This window comes from Anser anser (genome assembly GCF_964211835.1).
Source record: "Anser anser genome assembly, chromosome: 14".
In the NCBI taxonomy this organism is placed as follows: domain Eukaryota; kingdom Metazoa; phylum Chordata; class Aves; order Anseriformes; family Anatidae; genus Anser; species Anser anser.
Window position 1 is genome coordinate 11,704,409 of NC_139735.1, and position 16,866 is coordinate 11,721,274.

The window sequence follows — 16,866 nt, forward strand, 5'->3', positions numbered from 1 at the left end:
GTATTGTCAAAGTTAAGGTAGAAAATGGAAGATAAACGTGGCTATAATCAGAGAATACCTTCCCTTTTGTCCCCCAAGATGTGGAAGCTAGCAGGGAGGTGTGGGAATGACAGATATCTTTTTAGAAAGTACTCACAGCCCTAGCTGTGCTCTGAAAACTATCCGTCCTTCTTCTGTCTTCCTCCTCCCTAGACCTGCAGAAAAAAAAAATCAGGGAGACACAAATGCTAATATAACAATTACAATAGTAACACAGAGCTGGAAGGGGCCAACACACACCCTTCACAGTGGCTCGACCTCTAAATCCTCTAATATAGTACTGTTTCATTCAAGATTAAAATAAATTGTAACCTAGCACAGACAAAAAGACACAGGAGGTAAGGCAGGATCTCACTCGACAGTGAAGCCCCACTCCAGTCCAGATGCAGTCATATCACTTCAGCTTCTCTGTACCATCTCCATGACAACCATGTAATTTGGATGCAATAACCACTGCCGAATTGATCTTTAAATGTAGCTTTGTTACAAAACATAATACTGAACATGTCAGGCTCAGGATAAATCAGAGTAGCCCCCTACCAGTGAGGACTGTGATTAAAGAGCCCCCCTTTAATTTTCAGCTGCCGAACAGTCTTTCTATTTCAATAATTGTGTGGATGAACTGATTTTAAAATCAGTACCAGCAAACACGATTTGTGTGTGTGTATGGCATGCTGTAGTATAATATCTCAAATGAGATATCACACTGAGAGCTGGAAAAATGTGTCAACGTATATTCAGAGAATGGGCGTCTTTCCACATGCACATGCACGCGTGCACACACACACACACACACACATCAGGGCGATTTGATCTCTAGCAACCAAAGCACGCAGCTGATACATCAAATAATACTAATAAGAATCAAAACCTGTATAACTAAGCAAAATAGGATGGGGGATCGATGCACTGTATGACAGACAATGAGAGCAGGGGAGCTCTTGTTCTTACTTACCCAAGCAACGAGCTGTTTATTTTTTGGTCTCTTCACAAACGCAGATCTCTTTTCTTTTCAACAATCCATGCAAAATAATCTGCAGCCCCACGGACGGAGGAGTGGCCCCATCCCTCCCCCTCCACCACCTTGCAAGACCTCTCTGTTATTGGCTTCCTTCTCCTTTCCCTCCTGCTCTCCTCTCTTGCTGGCAATGGTTACACCTCCCAGCCTTCCCTCAAGGTGTCAAGAGACTGCTCGGGATCCAGCAGGCAGGGTGGGAGGGGACAGGAGAGGGGGAGGAGGCAGGGAGTGATGGTGAATGGACCCAGTGAAAGGACGGAAGAAAAGCCCTCGCTGGCAAAGACCCCGAGGAGCATGCCACAGGAGCTGACCTGCTGCTCAGCTGGGAGGCTCCGCTCACCCCTCAGGGCTGCTAACAATGTCCCAGGCACGTTGGGGTTTTCCTCCACAAGCACCCTGCAAAGTGCTGGGGGACAGGTCTGTTTTGTGCCAGCAAATCACTGCCCTTCTGGCTGAGACAGGCTTGAAGTTTGGGCTTGAAACCCTGCCAAATACTCATGCTGTCTTTAACAACTGATGCACTTCCATACACAGACTTAGAGCACTGGCAACGCCTGGAGGACCCACCCTGGTGCAGACCTCAGTGCTGCAGGTCAGCTTGCTCCATGCTCAGACACTCTCCTGGGCTGCAGCTCCATGCCATGCCATGCCATGCCATGCCATGCCATGCCATGCCATGCCATGCCATGCCATGCCATGCCATGCCATGCCATGCCATGCCATGCCATCCCATCCCATCCCATCCCATCCCATCCCAACCCATCCCATCCCATCCCATCCTGTCCCCATTGGCCTTCTGCATCAGTGCTGAACATGTGAGTTGAGCTCACTCCAGTGCCACCTGTTTAGCCCACCGTGGTGGGTCGGACCAAGTGCCCACTCACTGTCACTGGGACAAGCAAGGCTGGCTTGTCTCCCTCCTGACAGCCCTTGTGTGGTTCTGTCTATATGCTAGCAGAGGTGTCTGGCTCACCATGACAGCTGGTGATGCAGCGTGGGGTGGAGGGGCATGGGGACACAACGCTTCCCCTGCTTTAAGTGACCCTTACTTAACTTGCAAACCCAGACGAATGTAAGCGATGCCTCCTGGCTGCTTGGTGGCTGCAGTGAGAGGAAGGGTTTCTGTGGGCATTCAGATCAGAGATGGGCAGTGGTCTCTGGGTCTCAGCCGGGTTCTCAGCTCAACATCAACACACCCAGGCAGGCTGCACTGCCAGGCCTATTCTCAGCCTCACATCATGCAGCTATGGCATGAGCCAAAGGGAGATTATGGGCCAGTGGCCAGATATTGGGATGCTTGACCTGGAGCTGGCTTACACCTTCACACTGCGGCCACCCACATTTTAGCGCCCCATGAAAACCAGGATGCTCACCCATCTGCCTGACTGCCTCACAGAGATGTGCAGTGCCTGCTGGGCCTCACCTCTGTGCCTCACCGTGCTCATCGCTGTGCACGTGCACCACCTTCTCCACTAACAGCTCAACAAGGGCTCCCACATCTGTGTGGAGAGAGAGCAGCCACAGGTTGGACCTTTGAGCCAAGGAGGAAGGGTTTGATGTCAGTCCCAAAGGCATGTTCCAAGACTACTGATGGCTTCATGATTCCCTCAAGAAAACCGCTCCCTAGACCTGGAAAGCTTGTTCCAGAGGACGCACACAGCTGAATAAGCAGACAAATCCTCAGCATCCTGAATTTAAAATGTCATTACAATCTATGGCAATACATCCAAACACCGAAGCACAGACATTAGATGAAATAATGTCCTGCAGCAGCTCAGCAGAACACGGCTGTATATTCTCCCAGAAGGGATACCCCCACAGCACAGCACATGGGGTTGTTTGCCAGGGATAGTATTGGTAATGAACCATGTAATTAGCCACCCTGCAGCTACACTCAGGAGTTGTCCAACAAATGCAAGTGTGAATGAAGGTTACTGTGCTGGAGAGACGCATGAAATGGATCTTGTGGCCACAGAGAAGGGCAGCCATTAGCCTGACAAATCCAGGTGTGGGGCTGTTAACCTCCCTCGGGGTTCCTTTGTATGACAGACACGATTCACTTTGCACTACTACAAAAGTCTGTTCTGCGTCTCCCTCTGATCAATTCTAATGTATTTGTAATCTACCAATTATCAGGTTAGGGTGCTTTAACAGAGGGGAAAAAAAAAGAAGAAAAAAAAAAAGCATGATCAATATTCATCAGTCTGCTGTACTGTTCGTGTCTGAAGGCAAGTAGCAAAATCCAATTTCTGCACAGCCAGTCCTATGAAGTAACATCCACAGCACAAGAAAATGAGGTTCTAGTTTCTAAGAATACATCCACGAGCAGGGTTCCAAATAACTGGGTTATCAATCACTCTGCTTCTGGCAACGAGCACATCAACAGCTGGATTCAGGGAGAAACCTCCTCTCATCCCTTGAGCAGGGTAGTGTGCTTGTCCGTATCATTTATAACATATTACAAGCAGTAAAAGAGTACTGATATTTTTCCTCGATTGTCCGCAGAACTGTGTTAGATGCCTTGCATATATCATAACATTTTTTTGGAATTAAGAAAACTCCTAAACCATAAAAATTTTGGAGATGCTGATTAACTGCCTGGATGTGCACATGAACTGTGCAGATGCTCTTTGCCGTCTATGACGTGAGTTCTTTGGGGAAGGGAAAGCAACCTCTGGGAGAGGCCACCTTCCTTCCACGCCAACACCAGATGAGCAAACCCTCAAGCCCAAGACAAATGAGAGCACATGTCTGGGAGCCTTCCAGACAGCAGAGAACTGCAGGTACTAGAACTAAACACTGCAGACCACACAACAGGCATGAATGTTAACTAGCAACACTCTACACATCACGAAAACACTCCAGCCAGGCTAATGGGAGAGCAGACGCCTGGTAGAAGATGGGAGTTTGTGGTCCTGAGACTGTATCTCTATGGGATTCACTGGTAAACCTGAGCTCTCTCTGCAAGGCTGGGTGCTCTGCAGCCCTGACTCTGCTCCACCTTCACTCAGAGTGGAGAAGCCAGGTCTACTTACCCTACCACCCCATAGGGTCTACTGACTTCACCTAGCAAATTAAAAAGCATTTTAACTGCAGCTTCATGCCTAAGTTTGAAATCTTGCTGTCCTGTAACAAGTAGCTTTTCAACAATACCCAGCTCATGATATTTAGCGTGGCACACTTATGGGTGCTGTTCAGCCTTCTCCTTAATTTTTTCTATGAAAAAAAAAATTTTGCATGTGCCCAGTAATGATTTTGTTTCCATGTCCTTTCACTGCTGTTTTTCTCAGAAATTCCTTTGTATTCCCAGCTGGGACTCATTAAATTTCAGTACAAGTCACTTTGATGGAAATCAGACCCAGGAGAAAGTTCTACTAGGACCTTTCTACTTGCTGGTATTGAGGCTGGGAGATGTGGAGAGGAGTAACAGTTCTCTGAAGAGGAAGGACCAGTCCTTGTCTGCATTTCTCTTGACACTCGAAACCAACCCTTTGTTATGGATAACGGCTATCCTGAAAAGTCCATCCTGAAGCTGCTTAAGCAAGACCTGCTGAGATGTGGAAATGGTGGTTCACCATTTCCACACCAGAGCTGGTGGGGAAACGGCTGTTTGTGGCTATTTGTGCTGGGAGTGAAGTGATCTGTTAGTCTCACCCTGGGTGGCTGTAGGACAGACAGACTGACGCTTTAAAAACAACTGAGAGAAAAAGGCTGCATGCAAACAGCTCCTCTGGAGGTCTGAGGCAGAAGGAGGGCTGACTGGTTTGTCTGTCCAGGAAGATGGAAAGGAGGGAGGGAATAGGAGAGAAGGAGTCTGTCAGAAGAGGGCCCAAAGAAAGTATACATGTGTGTGTATACATCTGCATCACTGCACGAGTGTGTGCACCTGGAGAGACCCCACAAAGGAGGGCAACACTTTGCTGAAAAAAAAATAGATAAAAATAAATAAAGCTGAAGCTTTAGATGTTGAACATGAGACACACAGCTGAATTCTCCTCACCAGTCGCAATAGTTCCTGCTTCGCCACGTCTTGTATTGGGGTAGAGTCACAGAGCCACTGTGGGACCAGGGCATCATGACAGGTCAGGAGATGGTGGAGGGGCAACCTAGTCCCGGTTGCAAATTAAAGGGAGAACTGACAGGAACCTTTGTGTTAACAGCCAGATGAAAACTCTTTGGACTGAGAGGTTTGGAAAGCCCAGATAAAATTTGTCCTTCAGTAAAGACGCTGCCACTTATGGACAGGAAAAAAACACCTTCACCACAGGAGAAAGCCTCCTGGCTTACAGGTGCTATTACTCACAGCAGGTACTGCCAGACTCAGAGGCCATGGCACACACCCACAGCCACTCCTGCAGGAGGATGAGGAAGGGAGCAAAGAGTCCTTGGAGATAAAATGTGGTCAGAAAGTTCGCATCCTGCATTTCTACATCTAAGTGTTGTCTGAGCCACAGGGACACAGGTCTTCCCTTTCAGCCAAGCCCTGAAAGACACCAACCACTTCAACCCTGAGTCAAAATGCCCAGCAGTTAACTACTTCATGGGGAAAATGACTCCAGTCCAAATCCCACGCCTTGTATCTAAACAGTGTCTGCTGTCAGCCTCCAACTAACAGTTCTTACATTTTGGTCACGGAACCCGACTTGATCATGGAACCCAACTCCTGCAAGTATTTTCCCTAGGATGCTGCATAGGCAGTGACAAATTCCCCTTGTAATCTCCTCCTGGATATGTGTTCAAGTGGAACTTTTTTGTTTCTCCATCAGAATCTGGTTTTCTACACCATGGTTTGTTCTTTGAGCTTCCTCACAACCTCCCGGGTGCCACAGCAGGACTCAGACTTGAGAACCAGACTGCCCAGTGCCCAGCATGGCCACCACTCTCTCCAGTGACCTTCTGGAAGCCCTGAGCAGATGCCGTGCACAGTATGAATCTCCTGTGTGAAGACTAGTCACCTCCCTTGCATAAGAAAAAGAATTCTTGATATGCTATGGAGGTTTTTGATCCCCTGCCCAGTGCAGGCATTTCTGCTTGGGAAATCCCAGCCTGGATTATGGGAGACATTACTCTTGGCGTTTCAGGTCTTGGCTGAAGGTAAGATTGACACCACTCGCCCTGTTCACTCTATACCTTCCTGCATGTCAATTTTAAGGTGAGTCTTCACCCTCCAAAATACCATCTTCCCTCTGCTCGTGGGGTTCCTGGGTGTATGAATTTGCATTTGTCTTCCTGAGAACCCATCACTTGCATACACAGCTCCCCACACAGACCAGACCACTCTCAGCATCTGACTTGTTCTAATGTTGGTCTATTCTTCCACTAACCTTTAGTGTATGAAAACTGCATCCTCAGCTACTGATCTGAGCAAACTCTGGGTATTCTGCTGTTCTTCTGTCTACAGGGGGTCTGCAGCACGTCTTCCATGTTTTATTATCACATTCCAGTACAAGTCTCCACCCCTGCCATTCATCAAGGCACCTAAACAAATGTCACCCTGTTTTGTCTAACTTGAGTTGCACATACACCTTTCCTAAAAGCCCCGGCTACAAATATACATGAAGTCTCAGCACCCTAAAAGGAGTTCTCAGCCACATGAAACTGCTGAATGTAATTTGTCTAGTTCTAGATATCTACAGACATTTCAGTTTACCAGTTGTCATTTATTATGCTCCCTGGTTACTGCTGAAGTAAGAAGCTTTCTATTACCTCTATAAGACATGAACCCATCAGATGCTTTCCTCCAGTGCTATGAATCTTTGGCTGGACACTTTATTTTTCAGTATCAGAGCAGAGTCTTTTACCACCGGCATCTAATAACAACTCACAGCATTTATTCCTTCTTGACATATATGCATGTAAATATACATGCACGCGCACTGTCTTATAGTCCTTAATGCTAGTAAACATCATTTTCATTGACTGCTCTTTTAAATTAGCCTTCCAGTTCTCTGCATTGCATAACAGTTAATTCCTAGCTTTCGTTACTAAATCCCTTCTTTTTTTCTATTTTTTTATTACTATTATTATAGCTTCTTTTGTCCTCCTTAACAACGATAAGATTTTTAGCTAAGGGTATCTTTGATAATTGCAAAATTGTGTGCATGCTGTGGGGGAGACAGCATCTTTCAAAGTTTTCCTAACAATCCTTCTTTATAACACATCATCCTGTTTCAGTTTTTTGTCCAGTCATTTCTTGCTTGTAATTGTTCTCAACTTAGGAAAATTGAATTGTAATTTAGGATTACATTCTGCTTGTAACAAACGCAATTAGGTCATTTAAGCAAATATTAAGTTCAGTAATCAATTCACCTTTATATGTAGGACTGAGGTCTAATGCAGAGTTACACCCAATTCACTGCAATATTTTTGGTAACAGAAAATTATCACTCATAATTTTTAGAAACTCTGGGGCTGTGCTATTAGCAGTAGCTAAGTTCTACAATTTCTGTCCCTGAGGCTGAAAAGCTGTTCTGCAAACATGGATTTCCTTTCACTTTGTTAGAAACCTGTTTAGGGAAGCTACTTCTCCAGCCCTCTAGTTTGATGTAGCAGTCCGTAGGGTTACACCTATGCTGGGGCAGATCAACTTGAATCTGAATGAAATAGCAGTCCTTCGTTGTGTACTGTGTAGACGTGGACATTGTCCCAGGAAAGGCTGGTGGTGCTGAAAAGGCCTCTGTCAGTAAATCCGGAAAGCAATGGAAAGCACCTACCGGAGGTGCCCATGAGTTCCACTGCTGCTACCTGGATGTGTCCCTGACATGCTGCTTCACCTGAGTGACGTGCCAGGGAGGCAAAGCTCTGCTGCACCCCCAGCAAGCCCTGCACAGTGGCGCTACACCAGCTCACTGGAACCTGCAGTATGGGCTCCACCAGCCAGATGGGGGATTTGCCAGGCAGAACGTGGCTTTCTCTCTGTACTTGAGACCACATGGTTCTTGCATTCATGCAAACTTCTTATCATCGTCCAGCTCTATGTCCCATCAGCCCCGAGAGACCAGGGTATTGGGGGTGGTCAAGCCCATGTCAGCGTGTCTCAGTACCACCAATGACACCCAATTTATTTTTGGAAATAAAAAAAAAAAAATCTGATGTTTGTTTATTACCCAGGCTGGTGGCATTGATGTATGGGATGACAGCACAACCTCTTTTCTGCCCACTTCTCCACATTTCAAGCAGAGAGGCCTACAAAGGTGCTACCAATAACTTTGTTCATACAGCTATACAGAGCTTATCTGCTGTTATGGCCAGATCTGATTTATGGTTCGGAGGAGCGATCTGACTTCTTTAAGTGAAGGCACTTACTAGGTCCATGTCTGCTAGGGGCTCCTCCTAGCCCTGGGACCCAGATACTGCAATTGTCTTCAGAACATCCCCACAGACCGTCAGGGCAGACTCTCCATCCTTCCTTGTGGATGAAACAGTCTGCTGAGCACGCAGCCCATTCAGGGAGAGATGCAATCCGACTGGATCATCTCAACTTACCAAGCAGGGAAGCCACTGGAGGGAAGTGACATGGTGCTGGGAAACAGCTGCAGCTTCCCTCACAGTGAGCCAGCCCTCGCTCCTCTGGAGACACCTCACATGCTGGGCTGGCAGCTCAGGGTGCAGAATGGAGGCTTGTATTCGAAGAGGGTTTTGTTTAAAGCTTTCACTTGTTTGAGGATTGGACATGAAGTTGGGTGGAGGGCATGAGAAGTAATTTTGCTGGGGGGGGGGCAGATGCTGGAGCACCAACATGAAGGAGGAGAGGATGGGAAATTTGTTGTTACCAGAGACAACTCAGGACATCAAAAGAGAGGACACTTCAACTGTGGGAAAAGACCTGGACCTGGCTCTTCCAGCTCAGGGACTGCTTAGCCTGTAGGGTCAGTTACAGTGACCAAGGATGACAGAAGAGTCCAGCCAAGGTAAGCTACACTGTCCACACAGCACTGCTGTCCGGGTGAGTGCTGCTTCTAACTGAGGATGTTGGCCCAGCCATCTATATTCACCTTTAATGGATATCGTCAATCTGGATCCATCTTAGGAGCCACAGCCAAGTGCTCTGGCTCTCATCTTCACAGACTTGGAATAGTGGAAAGAGGATTAAAAACAAATTTTGGAATTATAATCCTGATTTAGATTATATTATCTGTGAATGGAAGCTCGAAAATGCTGGGAAGGGACATTTAAATGATCTGAGGTTCTACTTAAATATAAGAGTTCAGGTCTAACTGGAAGATATGGGGAACAGAAGCACACAGGGTGTAGGGCTTCTACATCTGGGAAGGTGTTGAGTTGCAGTGGGACAATAAGAAACAACAAGGCCTGCAGCTACACAAGCCTTTGCAAGGAGGATCCCAGCATCTTCTGTGCTCTAAGTGTTCCTGGGTTGCTAAAGCGGATTCAATAGGAGGGACATTTTGTGATGCTGATGGAGAGATGACTCACTGATCCCAATGAATTACATGACATGAGCTATGTGTGCCCTTAGGACTACTGAAGTTGTAGCACTTAATCTTGCTGAAGTGACCAGTGGAACTGGGACAGAGAGCATGAAAATGCATGGCTGAAGCAACTACAGACAGCTAACATCACTGCAGCTAATGGCACCAGAAAGGGACAAAGAACTGAGACCAGACTGAGAGAATAAATCAAAATTATTTCTGATCAATCAATTAATTATAGCCTAATGTCTCATCTCTTTTAAACTTGGAATCAGAGGAAGATAGTAATCTTTTGCAAGTAAAGAGACAAAGAGCAGTTAAACAACAGGAAAAATCAGTTTCAGTAAACTATCAGAACAAGGCCATTGCAACAAAGAACTACAACTACAACTTGATTTTTTCCCTATGTGAAACTCTCCCAGGAATCTGTCAACTGGTTGAGCTGGCAAAATATGTTACATTTGTGAAGAAATATTTTAATTTTTGTTGTTGTTCATTTCACTTTTAGATATTTTGCTTACGTTCTAGCAGAGCTGAATTTCCGTGACGCGTTAGGAAGGGACAATTCACTATATGGGGACTGGGAAGCTGAGATAGGTCTGGTAAGGCTGTTGCTGTCCCTCATGCAGCAGCACATCTGTTGTTCCCATTACTGACGGCATCAAGGGCACAGCCATAATCAAGCTTCATTTCTCCATCCTTCCAGCCATTTACAGGCATTCTCACTGGAGCTCATGTTTTTCAAAAACCTCTATCACAGGGAACGTTCCCACTGAGCTGGCATCCCCAGGGCCACTCCACACCATGAGTACAACTGCAGCACAGAGGATGGGAACTGTGTTTTCAACAGCAGAGTTTCTCATTCCTCAGACACAGGTCTGTGTGGAACTGAGATGCAGTTAAGTAGTTCCCCAGCCTGCACTACCTTTTAACGCAATTTCCATTTCCTAAACCACTGCTGACGTCTATCTAAATAACCATTATCTCCACAACCACACTGAGTTTTAGCTTTTGCTGAGTATCATGCAGAAGATTTGGAGCTTTTGAAAGGATGCTGAGCTTAAGAAGCTGCCATTGCAGGCAGCTCCGGGTGTTTGTCACATTTCACTGGCTGCTTTTTTTAATGTGCACACACACACACACAAACACCCTACGTGCATGCGCTGTCTCTCTCATGTCAGCCGCCTAACTGAATATTTGCCGTCAGATCTTCCAAGCAACAGCACATTTTTAATCAGTCAGATAATTCAATCATTCATTTCAGACCTGCTCTGCGCAGCTGTCATTTTCAAGCATCAAAGCTTCTCTGTCAAAAACGACACAGGCTGGGGGTTCATTCAGGCATCACTGTTTCAAAGCGCTGGGAGAAAGCAGGGGGTGCAGAGGAAAAGAACTAACAGGGTGGATTAAATGAACTTATTGTAAATACTTCTGAAGTTACCAGCCAACCATCCTCAGCAGAGAACAATGGAATAGCACAAGGGCAACTCAGGGATCTGCAGGATTTGTAATGTATTTGCAAATCTCACTCTTAAATTCCAGAGTGGAAGGTGGGTGGGGTTGTCAGATGAAGCTTCCTGCCTGAGATACTCAAAGCCAACAAATGGGATTTGGATGTCTGGTTCTCATTAAAATTAATGGAAATTGGGTGTCCAGAACTACAGGCAGCTTTCAAAAGCTTCATCTCTATTTATAATTAATGTTCCCAACAGGGTAACTAAATATTTATACAATAGGTTGTGTTATATGTAAAATGGAAGAGGTACTTATTGGTAGACCAGGGCACAAGAGAAGGAGAATCTTATGGGATGTCAGGTTCAATCCTCATTGTGCCCTGTTTAAAGCACTTCTGCTTGCAAATCTCCAGCAGCCTCCACCAGATCAGCAGCTGGGGTGGGAGCCCCAGCAGTGCTCATGTTCTCAGGGTACAACGCAGCAAATTAAAATGGCAGCTTTATAGCTTCTGGGTTCTTCTCCTCTCCCTCCCCACAGCTCTGACTTCCTCAAAGATCTTCACCAACTCCCTTCACCTCTGCAAATCTCAATTTCCTGTGTGACAATTACATAATATCACTGAGTTTACCCAGTGTAGGAGGAGTGCAGTGGAGTTTAATCTATGAATGCTCCCCTGCCTTGGTCAAAGATGCTATAGATGGCAGATGCCAAGTAAGAGACCAACAGTAATCTGCCTCCAGGCATTACAGGCAAAGCTGCGGCTGGATCTGTACCACTGCATTTGCTCTGTAGCAATGGAGAATTACAGTATACAAAGCCAGTGGGTTGAGCCCTGAAAGCAGTTGAGGGTCTTATGATCTGGGAGGGAAAGCTGGCCACCCCGGTGGTGGAAGTCCAAAGCAACCACAGCCCATCCTCCAGGTCTGTGTGCCTCCTGAGAGAATTTCCTCCTCAGCTGGGCTGTGCCTTAAACCCTGCCCAAGCTGATCCACTGCGAGGGTATCCATGGAAGCTTGGGCCTTGTGTCCGACCCAGAAGACCTCCAGAGCTTGTCTTGAGACAGCCAGTTGTGTTGGACTTGAAGATCACAGTGCTTTACAATGTTTTAAGGGAGGAGTTCAAAACCTCCTACATCAGACGATTTGCACTTCAATTATTTTTTTCTTCCATGCCTCATCCAAATCCACTAGATGGAGAAGCTCTGGTGATTCACAAGTAATATGGAGACCCCTGCAATCTCCTCCCCAGGATTTTAATTGCTTTGCAATCTCAAGGTTTGTCAAACCCTTACGGATGTATTCTATGATACCTCAGAGCTCATTGGGATTCTTCTGTAGGTCCCCAACGTCTATGATATAAGATGTAGCTCCAGCTTCGTTGAAAGAACAAAAAGCTCAGCTGAAAGATAAGTAACCTCCATCTTGTGTCTGGTTAAATACTCTGTTATAAAGGCATGTCCTAGGAAGCTGGTGAAGGGCCTGGAACACAAATCCTATGAGGAGCGTCTGAGGGAACTGGGGTTGTTTAGTCTGGAGAAGAGGAGGCTCAGGGCAGACCTTATTGCTCTCTGCAGCCACCTGAAAGGAAGTTGTGGGGAGGCGGGGGTTAGCCTCTTCTCGCAGATAACTAGTGGTAGGACTAGAGGGAATGGCCTCGAGGTGCACCAGGGGAGGTTTAGGTTGGAAATTAGGAGAAATTTCTTCTCAGAAGGAGTAGCCAGGCATTGGAATGGGTTGCCCAGGGAGGTGGTGGAGTCACCGTCTCTGGGGGTTTTCAAGGAAAGGTTGGACGTGGTGCTTAGGGACATGGTTTAGTGGGTGACATTGGTAGTATGGATGGTTAGACCAGATGATCTTGGAGGTCTTTTCCAACTGTAATGATTCTATGATTCTAGTCAACGTGCTCTTCCTCAACTTCTCTGCTACACTAGATATAATCATTAACGTTCCCTTTCCATCTGACGTTGGATGCATTATGTAGGTTTTTCTTTGGTTCTCCTGATCATCCTGACTGTGTCAAAGGACAACGCAGGCTATGGTTACTGCCACAGGCTGGCTTAGCACAGGTACACAAAATTGTATGCAGTCACTCCAAAGATGAAGCTGAACATGAACTACAGCCACAACACCTGAACATCACAGACTGCTGGGCATTGCAAAAGGGAAAAAATGCACCACTCCTCTCTAACACCATGGCCAGTCTGCTTGCCTGGGACGCTCACTGTTCTGTGGCTTTGTTCTCAGTTAATATGATGGGCTTTACAAAACACAAATTCAAATTCAAGACTTAGAAGTGTTGTCCCCAGACAAGACATCAGAAGAACATCAAGGACATATAAAAGAATAAAACAGCTTCATTTTCTTTGTGAATTCCTTTCTGTTTATTCTTTAATTAAACAACACTGGGATGTAGACAGCAGGAGGATCCCAAGACAGAGGAGATTAGGAGATATACACAATGTAAGGATGTAAACCTTTCCCACCACTGCCAGTGTGGCAGTTGATGCTGGTGGAATCTGCCCCATCACTGAATTCGTCACTACAACAAGTTTCTGCAAAGGGTCGCATAGATATTGAGCATTTAATCCCAGAAGTAATTATATTCCCCAGGAAGACCCAGGGAACTACGCACTGGTGAGCCTCACCTCTGTGCCTGGGAAGATCATGGAAAAGATCCTCCTGGAAGCAATGCCAAGGGACATGCAAGACAAGGAAGTGATCTGAGACAGCCACCATGGCTTCACCAAGAGTAAATTGTGCCTGACCAATCTGGTGGCTTTCTGTGATGAGCTGCATCACTGACCGTATCAGCTGACACGGGAAGACTGACCAATGTCATCTATGTGAAATTCTGTAAGACCTTGGACACAGTCCCACACAACATCCATACCTCTAAATTGGAGAGATATGGCTTGAAGGGTGGACCTTTCGTTGGGTAAGGAATTGGCTTGAAGGCCACACCCAGAGAATGGTGGTCAATGGGTCTACGTCCAGGTGGAGGCTGGTGAGAAGTGATGTCCTACTGGGGTCCATCTGGGGACTGGTGCTGTTAAATATCTTTATCAATGACAGTGGGATCAAGTGCACCCTCAGCAAGTTTGCAGATGACACCAAGCTGAGTGGTGCAGTTGATATGATAGAAGGAAGGGATGCCATCCAAAGGGACCTGGACAGGCTGGAGAAGTGGAGCCATGTGAACCTAGTGAGGTTCCACAAGTCCAAGTGCAAGGTGCTACACCTGGGCCGGGGCAATCCCAGACATGAGGACAGACTGGGAGAAGAACTCATTGAGCGCAGCCCTGCAGAGAAGGACCTGGGGATCCTTTTTGATGGATCAAAAGCTCAGCATGAGCCAGCAGTGCACGCCTGCAGCCCAGAAGGCCAACTGCACCCTGGGCTGCATCAACAGAGGAGTGGCTAGCAGGTCGAGGGAGGTGATTGTCCCCCTCTGCTCTGCCCTCGTGAGGCCCCACCTGGAGTTCTGCACCCAGGTTTGGAGCCCCCAGCACAAGAAGAATGTGGGGCTGTCAGAGCGGGTCCAGAGGGCCGTGAATTTGATCAGAGGGCTGGAGCACCTCTCCTAGGAAGAAAGGCTGAGAAAGCTGGGAATGTTCATCCTGGAAAAGAGAAGGCCCTGGGGACACCTTATTGCAACCATTCAGTGCTTGAAGAGGGCTTGGGAGATAGGGATGGGACAAGAAGGAACGATTTTAAGCTAAAAGAGAAGAGATTTAGATTAGATGTTAGGAAGAAATTCTTTTCTCAGAGGGTGGTGAGGCACTGGAACAGGTTGCCCAGAGAAGTTGTGGATGCCCCATCCCTGGAGGTGTTCAAGACCTGGCTGGATGAGGCCCTGGGCAACTGGTCTAGTGGGTGGCCCATGGCAGGGGGGTTGGAATTAAATGATCTTTAAGGTCTCTTCTAACACAAGCCATTCTGTGATTCTCTGATTATAGATGATATAGTGATATATATACATGATATATGATATATATACATGATATATTATATACCCCAAATTACAGTGAACTCTCAATCTTGTGAAGGAGACAGGGACCACAGGCAGGGATTTTAGGAGCAGGTTGGAGAAGCCTTTGTGAGCAGTGACCTATGCACAAACTGGTCCCAACTTCAGGCATGTGGGTGGAATCCTCTCAAAGCTCCTGCCAGCCCAGCAGATATATCACTTGTTGATATATGCATAAGAATAATCTGAAGGTCTTTCTTATCACATAGGTCTAGGCACAAGTTAAGCTTTCCCATGCAAAGAGCCCTCACAGAGCTAGGCTTGGCCATGGAGGGCCGTGAAGCACTGGGAGAATGTGGCCTTGGGATCATTTGTGTCTTGGCTTTGCTGGCAACGAGTGGCCTGTACCCTCGACATATGTGCAGTTATGAAGAAAAGACTGGGACAGAGGACTTGGCCTTGGACACATCACTTAGCCCAAGAAATGCTCTTTCTCAGAATCTGAGCCCCTGACCCAAGCCTCATCCTAAGCCACAGATGTGACCCCCCTGCCCTATGAGCACAGCCATGCGGACACCATGCTGGGAACACAATCGTGCTCCCAAAGAGAGCTGCACAGATTGCTGTGCTGTCAAACTGCCCTAGATTGGAAAGAATAAGCTCCTTTCTGAAGGGAGATAATTGCTCTATTTTAAATCTAAGTGGTTCAAGGAGAACAAATGCAGGCAAGAGGGCCTGATGCTCTGAGCTTGGGAAGAGAAACAGGAGTTACGCAGGCAAAAGCAACCGCAGAGCTGTTTTGCTGGATGCTCAAGGTACTGGGCAGAAAACGTGAGCCAGGCTGCCTTTGCGTTTCCCAGCCCAGCCAAACCAGAACTGATGGAGAGAGCAGAGACCTTGATGGAACTGGTGTGAAGGGAGATGTGGGTGACCCTCTATGGCGATCAAGCTGCTAGGCTGGGCACCCTTAAAAGCCAAAGAGGACAGGCTTCCAGTGAAACAAAGAGCCTCTGTCTCCTCCTGCCTGTGCCCCCTCCACCCTGCAAGTTCAGGCTTTTGTGGCCACAGAGGCAGTCCCCAAAGCACTTTGGGTCAGTCCATTAAGCCAGCACTGCTCTAAGGCTGGAACAAGAGCTACCTTTATGAACTCCAGCCGTGCAGCGAGGAACAGGCTGATCATGGGGAGAGCTCGCAGGGAAGCTTCTCTGGGGAAAATAGTTGCCACTTTGACAAACAGTCTCCCAGAGTGAAGACCAACAAACTAGAGCAGAACAACAACAGAGTCATTAATAAGGCTAACTCTGGCATCTTACTGGAACCCACCACCACTGTGATCAGTGATTTCAGCAAGCAAGCACAGAAGAGGCTTCTTCAGCAGAGTTTTGTCTTTGCTGTTTAAAATTCAATAGCTCCACTTTCTAAGTGGGCAGAAAAGAAACAGTTTTTGTACATAACAGCCCACCCCTTTTGTCCCCATTTGCATGGAGGAAGCTCTCTGGTCTTGGCACACACACTTCTGGCCCACAGTGGAAGGACACCAAGAGGTTTGAAAGATGTGTCAGCTGCTTCCCAGCCTTGCTGGACTGCCACTTTCCCTGACAGAGACAGGCTCTGTTTGAACGTCCCTTGGTTGGAGGTCAGAGATAAGAATTAGCCTCAGGTCACAGCATTTCATCAGCCTGGCCACCAGGGGTGCCTGCAGACAGCTTCCAGCTCTCCCCAAGGTGGGCACCCTTGCCGATTGTCCCTGTGTCCTGCCCTCTCAGGGCACAGTCTAGCCTTGTGGGTCTGGCTGCAGGACTGGATGTGAGAAGCACACAGCCTCATACACTTACACAAAGAGGAACCCTACACACAGAAAACTGTGTGCGAAAAGGTGCAGGGTGCCTTCAGGCAGTATTCCAAGACAACAACATAAAACCCATTTTGTGGGACCCTGTGACCTGGAAAAAAACAGCA

The 16,866-nt window shown here is 47.1% G+C and overlaps 1 protein-coding gene across 8 annotated transcripts in view; it reads right to left on the minus strand.

The window, feature by feature from the left end:
- The window catches only part of PSD2 (pleckstrin and Sec7 domain containing 2), an 89,165-nt gene that overhangs the window by 66,389 nt on the left and 5,910 nt on the right, over positions 1 to 16,866 (minus strand). Inside the window, exon 1 of one of the 8 annotated variants that reach the window (XM_083799301.1) lies at positions 995 to 1,741. The exons of 5 other annotated variants lie outside the window; for them this stretch is intronic. The gene's annotated coding sequence lies outside the window, so the exon portion shown is untranslated. Of the gene's footprint in view, positions 1 to 994; positions 1,742 to 16,866 lie in introns of those variants that run through there. 2 more of the 8 variants (XM_083799304.1, XM_083799299.1) reach the window with 2 other exon arrangements.